Source organism: Schistocerca cancellata, chromosome 4 (assembly GCF_023864275.1).
Source record: "Schistocerca cancellata isolate TAMUIC-IGC-003103 chromosome 4, iqSchCanc2.1, whole genome shotgun sequence".
Lineage (NCBI taxonomy): Eukaryota > Metazoa > Arthropoda > Insecta > Orthoptera > Acrididae > Schistocerca > Schistocerca cancellata.
The window spans coordinates 47,566,659-47,573,740 of NC_064629.1; positions in this window are offsets into that span (position 1 = coordinate 47,566,659).

The following is a 7,082-nucleotide window of genomic DNA, read 5'->3' on the forward strand; positions in this document are numbered from 1 at the left end:
GTTCCTGAGCCACTCCTGTTTGGTCCCACCGCGCTTCATTCTCAGCAACCCCGCGACCGTTCCGGCCGCGGTTACAACAATAACTAAATTACAACAAAGTGGACTGGTCGTTCACTACTAATTAATAGAAAAAATTGCGTTTACTTCCTACTACTTCTCAGATCGCAATACATATGGCACCTAATGCTGTCGCCCAATCATATTTTTCTATTTCCGACGCATGGGGTAGCCGCGTAGTCTGAGGCGCCTTGCCAAGGTTCGTGCGGCTCCCCCCCGTTGGAGGTCTGAGTCCTCCCTCGGGCTTGGGTGTGTGTGTTGTCTTCAGCGTAAGTTAGTTTAAGTTAGATTAAGTAGTGTGTAAGCCTAGCGGCCGATGACCTCAGCAGTTTGGTCCCATAGGAACTTACCACAAATTTCCTTTCTATTCCTCGCGTTTTCTTCTTCCCTTTTTCCCCTTGTGAAAAAGCCAGAATTATATCTAGACAGCCCATAAATGGCCACAGACGTCCAGTGTGCACAATTGTCGATTTGGTGAGGAACTGAAGTTTAATATTGACAGGTGAGGTGGTTTCTACTACCTGATATGGCCCTTGATACCTGGTGATGAATTTCTTGGTCTTCTCTTTCGGCGCGTAGGGGCTGGACAGCAACACCCATTGCCCCACTCTGTACTGTGGAAAACTCGTCATTCATCTCACTGCCTCTTCCTGCTTTTCCAAAGCTCTTGTGCACTCGTTTCCACATCTCCCAAATCGTTCTTGTGAACTTTCACACTTATTCGTTGTTTCTTCCCTTTCCTACTTTTATCAGGTCAAATGGAGATGGCATTTTCCGTCTGTATACTATCTCATATGGAGACAACCCAGTATTCGTGTGGTCCTTTGAGTTGTAAGTGCAAACAACTTACCCCAGATATTCGCCCCAGTCCTGATGATGTAAGTTTACATAGTAACTCAGCATCTTACCGATCGTTCTGTGCACACGTTCCATCATCCTATTTGCCTCCAGATACAGAGCACTCGTCCTGAACTTCTTTACATCCAGAAACCGACAAAGTTCTTTCAATAGATCTGACATAAAATTGGTGCACTGGTCGGTAATAATCGTTTCAGTTATTTCACACTTCAGAATCTAGTTGTTCGCCAAAACCTGTACGACCATTGTCACCTGCTGATTTGGCATGGCTACCATATATACAAACCTAGAAAAATGGCCTATTATCGTCATAACTAATCTCTTCCCTGCTGGAATTTGACTGAACGGTCCTATGACATCAATCCCCAACACAGAAAATGGATTTGACGCTTCTTGCAGTCTCTGCTGTTGTACCTGCTTCTGACTTATATCGACCCTTTGCACACACTGCACACAATTCTGCCGGCCGGAGTGGCCAAGCGGTTCTAGGCGCTACAGTCTGGAGCCGCGCGACCGCTACGGTCGCAGGTTCGAATCCTGTCTCGGGCGTGGATGTTTGTGATGTCCTTAGGTTAGTTAGATTTAAGTAGTTCTAAGTTCTAGGGGACTGATGATCTCAGACGTTAAGTCCCGTAGTGCTCAGAGCCATTTTTTTTGCACACAATTCTGACTCAAATCGACCCTTTGCACACACTGCACACAATTCTTCACATACTGGTCTATGACATTCCTTCTTCACTTCCATCAGCACCTCTCCGTTACTTTCCTATTTGTCGACTTACATTCACCATGACCAGACAATAGATGATCATTTGCTTCTCTTAGTACTTCCTCGTTCAACTTTCCTGGCACCACTAATTGTGGTTCTAACCTTGTTTCTCTGCACAGACGTCGATCATACGTGTTAAACTGCAACTGTGTCTGGTATTGCTTACAATCGTCATCAGTGTTCTGCATTTTCTGCCATATCGCAAGATTGTGACCCAGGATTTTCAATATTGCCACTTTTCTACTTAGTGCATCCATATTACCGTGCTTCTTCCTTGGCTGGTGTTTGACTTCATAGTCGAACTCACTAAGCCTTAGAGTCCACCTTGCGAGCCTGTTAGGTGGAATTTTTAGTCTCAGTAACTATTTCAAAGTGCCGTGGTCTATTACCACAAGAAATTTTTTCCAGTACAAATAACACCTAAAAATGTAACCCTATAAACCACACTAAGCAGTTCCCTCTCTGTCATCAAGTAATTTCTTTCCGCTGCATTCAATTGTCTTGATGCATAGGTCACAGGATGCCCCTTCCCATCAGTTTCCTGGCTAAGAACACACCCGAGTGCCTGATTAGGTGCATCGCATGCCAGAATAAATCCCCTCTCAAATACTAGGAAAATAAGAACCGGACTCGATGTCAACACTTCCTTTAATTTGGCAAATGCTTCCTGACACTCCCCCATGTACTCAAATTTTACACCTTTTCGTAACATCCATGTTAACAGCCATGCCATGTCGGCAAATCCCTTCACAAATTTTCTATGAAATTCGAGATCCTGAGAAAGAACTGAACTCCTTTAATTGATTTAGGTTCTGTAAAATGCAGCACTGCCTGTACCAACCTCAGATCCATCTGCACTCCATCGTTATTAATAATATGTCCCAAATATCTTACCTCTTCCAATGTAAAATGACACTTCCTCAGGCACAATGTCAAACATGCCACTCGTTACCTCTTAAACGCTTCCATTACACGCTGCCTGTACTGTTCCATGCTAATCTAAAATACTATAATGACGTCTAGGTATACAAGACACTGCCATGATTTCAAACCCCTCAATTCACTGTCCAACAATCTCTCAAACATTGTGAGAGCATTCTTTAAACTGAATGGCATCCTTCTGTTTTGGTAGTGACCTCCATGTGAGGAGAATGCAGTTTTCGGACGTTCCTCTGGAGTCACTTCTAAATGATGATAACTGCTCATCAGACCCATGGTCGCAAAGCACTGGCAGTGTCCCAAGTGATTCAAAGTCTCAGATGTATTTAGAATGGGGTGATTATCCGTTACTGTCTTATATATATTTAGAATGGGGTGCATATCCGTTATTGTCTTGCAGCAGAACCTGTATTTCCTTGTCCCATCGATAGAGTTTTTTGGCACAGCCATGATCCCATCTCCCCAAGCACTATTACTATGTTCCATTATACCATCAGCTAGCTGCAGGTTATTAAGATCCTCGACAATCAGTTGCAAATACCTTGGTATACCATAGGGTTTATGGTAAAATGGTGCTTCGTTCCCCTTTGGTGTTCTGTGTTGAATTAATGGGAATGGCCCTTGTGGAAAAAAAAAACAACTCCTCAAATGCCCATAACAATTCTTACATCTGCTCCTTCTCCACGCCTTTCATATGCTCAATTTTCTTATGTATTGCAGCTCTATCAGTGACTCATGGTTGTTTGCTATGGGCATCCCTCGTGCACCAATGTTGCTCATCCAGAACATCTTAATTCGCTATCAACATCACTTTCCTCAGATTCACTTCCATGGCACTATACTTATCCACATTCATGGATACTACTCGTACATCATTCCCCTCTTGTACATGTACAATACTATATTTCACAAAACAACCTACTGGATCCAAAGCGTCACTTTCTTCTAATGATTGAAGAATACACACCAACCCACAGGTAGACCTGACTCCACATTCACCCAAAGTGACTTTCCAGTGCCACTAGACACACAGTTATGCGAATTGAGCGTTAGTGCTAATGTACGTGGTTCAGTTGGTTTGTTCATTACACTGAACACCCCTCTCGACCAATCTGCGTTGACAACGGTTTCCCCTATCTAAAATAACATTCCACTAAGCTCCACAGTTCGCTGCCCAGGTTCAATTTTGACATGACACTGAAACAAGAACTCTGCCTTTAGGATCATGTCACATCCTTCGCTTACAAGCAGTGCAACTTCCATGCACAGATAAAATTGAATCTCCCCTATTCGAAAATCTATGTGCACTGGCTCCAGCGGTGTGACCTCCCCATCCCCTACTCCACCCAACCTGTAATGTGGTGGGTTCAACTTCCTTTGACCTACTATGATCTTACTAGCCATGGACACATGCACCCCTGTGTCCAACAAAATCTTAAATTTCTTGTTCCTATAAATCCTGCCACTGAGCATTCCACCTCTGCACTGAAATTAAGTGAGAACTCCTTTAGGTGAGCTCCCTCTGTCACTTAATTACTGCTTAACTTTACCATGTCCACCCCTCCATCCTCCACACTACTGATTACCACCTCTACCCCTATTCCCTTGGGGCTGGCGACATTGCATCTGCACATTTCCCATATAACCACACTTATGACACCTTATGCTAGTCGAAAACACTAGCCACTTACCACGTTCCCTGTTGCTATGTCTGTTTTCTTATACTGAATCGCCAACTGAATAGAAGAGTGCAAATCCTTCGGTGACCCTTCACGCAACATTCTAGACATATTCACCAGCAACCCCCTCAAAAAGATACCAAGATCCCTCTGCACGGCCTCTTGTATCAGAACCTTATTTGCCTCTTTACTTTGTCCAAGTTCATAATTGTGCTCGTTCATCTTTCTTAACCTATCTGCGAATTTCTCCACCGTTTTCTCTTGCCTCTTTACCATCGTACTCAACCTCTCCTGAAAGTACCGTGCACTATTCTGTGTCTTATATCTCTTCATCACCTTTCTCAAGGCCTCAGAACACATCACACACGTTTAAGCTTCTCCCGCTAATCACAACTTAGCCACGTGCAACAACTGATTATGTTCCACTCATTCGTCGCAGCCGACGTCTCTATATCTTCTACAAAAGAACGCACATCCTCAGATGCTGTACCCGAAAACGGGAACAATAAACGCTGCAGCAGCCGGATCTTCCTGCTGTGGCACTTGAGGCACCCCTGGCTGCTAACTGATTACTTAAATTATCCGCTGTTAATTGAGCTACCTTTTCCAAGAAAATCCGCATCGCCTCAGGTTACAACACGCCTTGCGTCGCTGGCTCTGTCATTGTGCTGCTTTCGCCCTTCAACATCCCAAATCACAAACCGCACAATCACAAAAAGAGAAGCTCCTCCACCTGGTCATGCCGCTACTCCTCACTTTCTACATGTACATAGATACTCCGCAAGCCCCCGTATGGTGCCTGGCGCAGGGTACCACGTGCCACCAGTAGCCATTCCCTCCCCCATTCCATTCGCAAATAGAGCGAGGGAAAAACGATTGTCTACATTCCTGCGTATGGACCCTAATTTCTCGTGTCTTTTCTTCGTGGTCCTTGCGCGCAATGTACACTCCTGGAAATGGAAAAAAGAACACATTGACACCGGTGTGTCAGGCACACCATACTTGCTCCGGACACTGCGAGAGGGCTGTACAAGCAATGATCACACGCACGGCACAGCGAACACACCAGGAACCGCGGTGTTGGCCGTCGAATGGCACTAGCTGCGCAGCATTTGTGCACCGCCGCCGTCAGTGTCAGCCAGTTTGCCGTGGCATACGGAGCTCCATCGCAGTCTTTAACACTGGTAGCATGCCGCGACAGCGTGGACGTGAACCGTATGTGCAGTTGACGGACTTTGAGCGAGGGCGTATAGTGGGCATGCGGGAGGCCGGGTGGACGTACCGCCGAATTGCTCAACACGTGGGGCGTGAGGTCTCCACAGTACATCGATGTTGTCGCCAGTGGTCGGCGGAAGGTGCACGTGCCCGTCGACCTGGGACCGGACCGCAGCGACGCACGGATGCACGCCAAGACCGTAGGATCCTACGCAGTGCCGTAGGGGACCGCACCGCCACTTCCCAGCAAATTAGGGACACTGTTGCTCCTGGGGTATCGGCGAGGACCATTCGCAACCGTCTCCATGAAGCTGGGCTACGGTCCCGCACACCGTTAGGCCGTCTTCCGCTCACGCCCCAACATCGTGCAGCCCGCCTCCAGCGGTGTCGCGACAGGCGTGAATGGAGGGACGAATGGAGACGTGTCGTCCTCAGCGATGAGAGTCGCTTCTGCCTTGGTGCCAATGATGGTCGTATGCGTGTTTGGCGCCGTGCAGGTGAGCGCCACAATCAGGACTGCATACGACCGAGGCACACAGGGCCAACACCCGGCATCATGGCGTGGGGAGCGATCTCCTACACTGGCCGTACACCACTGGTGATCGTCGAGGGGACACTGAATAGTGCACGGTACATCCAAACCGTCATCGAACCCATCGTTCTACCATTCCTAGACCGGCAAGGGAACTTGCTGTTCCAACAGGACAATGCACGTCCGCATGTATCCCGTGCCACCCAACGTGCTCTAGAAGGTGTAAGTCAACTACCCTGGCCAGCAAGATCTCCGGATCTGTCCCCCATTGAGCATGTTTGGGACTGGATGAAGCGTCGTCTCACGCGGTCTGCACGTCCAGCACGAACGCTGGTCCAACTGAGGCGCCAGGTGGAAATGGCATGGCAAGCCGTTCCACAGGACTACATCCAGCATCTCTACGATCGTCTCCATGGGAGAATAGCAGCCTGCATTGCTGCGAAAGGTGGATATACACTGTACTAGTGCCGACATTGTGCATGCTCTGTTGCCTGTGTCTATGTGCCTGTGGTTCTGTCAGTGTGATCATGTGATGTATCTGACCCCAGGAATGTGTCAATAAAGTTTCCCCTTCCTGGGACAATGAATTCACGGTGTTCTTATTTCAATTTCCAGGAGTGTATGTTGGCGCTAGTAGAATCGTTCGGCAGACAGCTTCTGATGCCGGTTCTCTAAAGTTTCTCATTAGTGTTCCTCGAAACGACTGTCACCTTCACTCCACGGATTCTCATTTGAGTTCCCGAAGCATCTACGTAACATTTACATGCTGTTCGAACCTGCCGGTAACAAATCTAGAAGTCTGCCTCTGAATTGCTTCGATGTCTTCCTTCAATCCCAAACACTCGAGCAGTACTCAAGAGTAGATTGCATCAGCGTTCTACATGGGGTCTCCTTTACATCTGAGCCACACTTTGCTAAAATTCTCCCAATTAAACGAAGTTCACCACTCGCCTTCCCTACCTGAGTTCTCACATGTTCGCGCCATTCCATATCGCTTTGCAACGTTGCGCCCAGGACTCTGCTAGCACTGTAT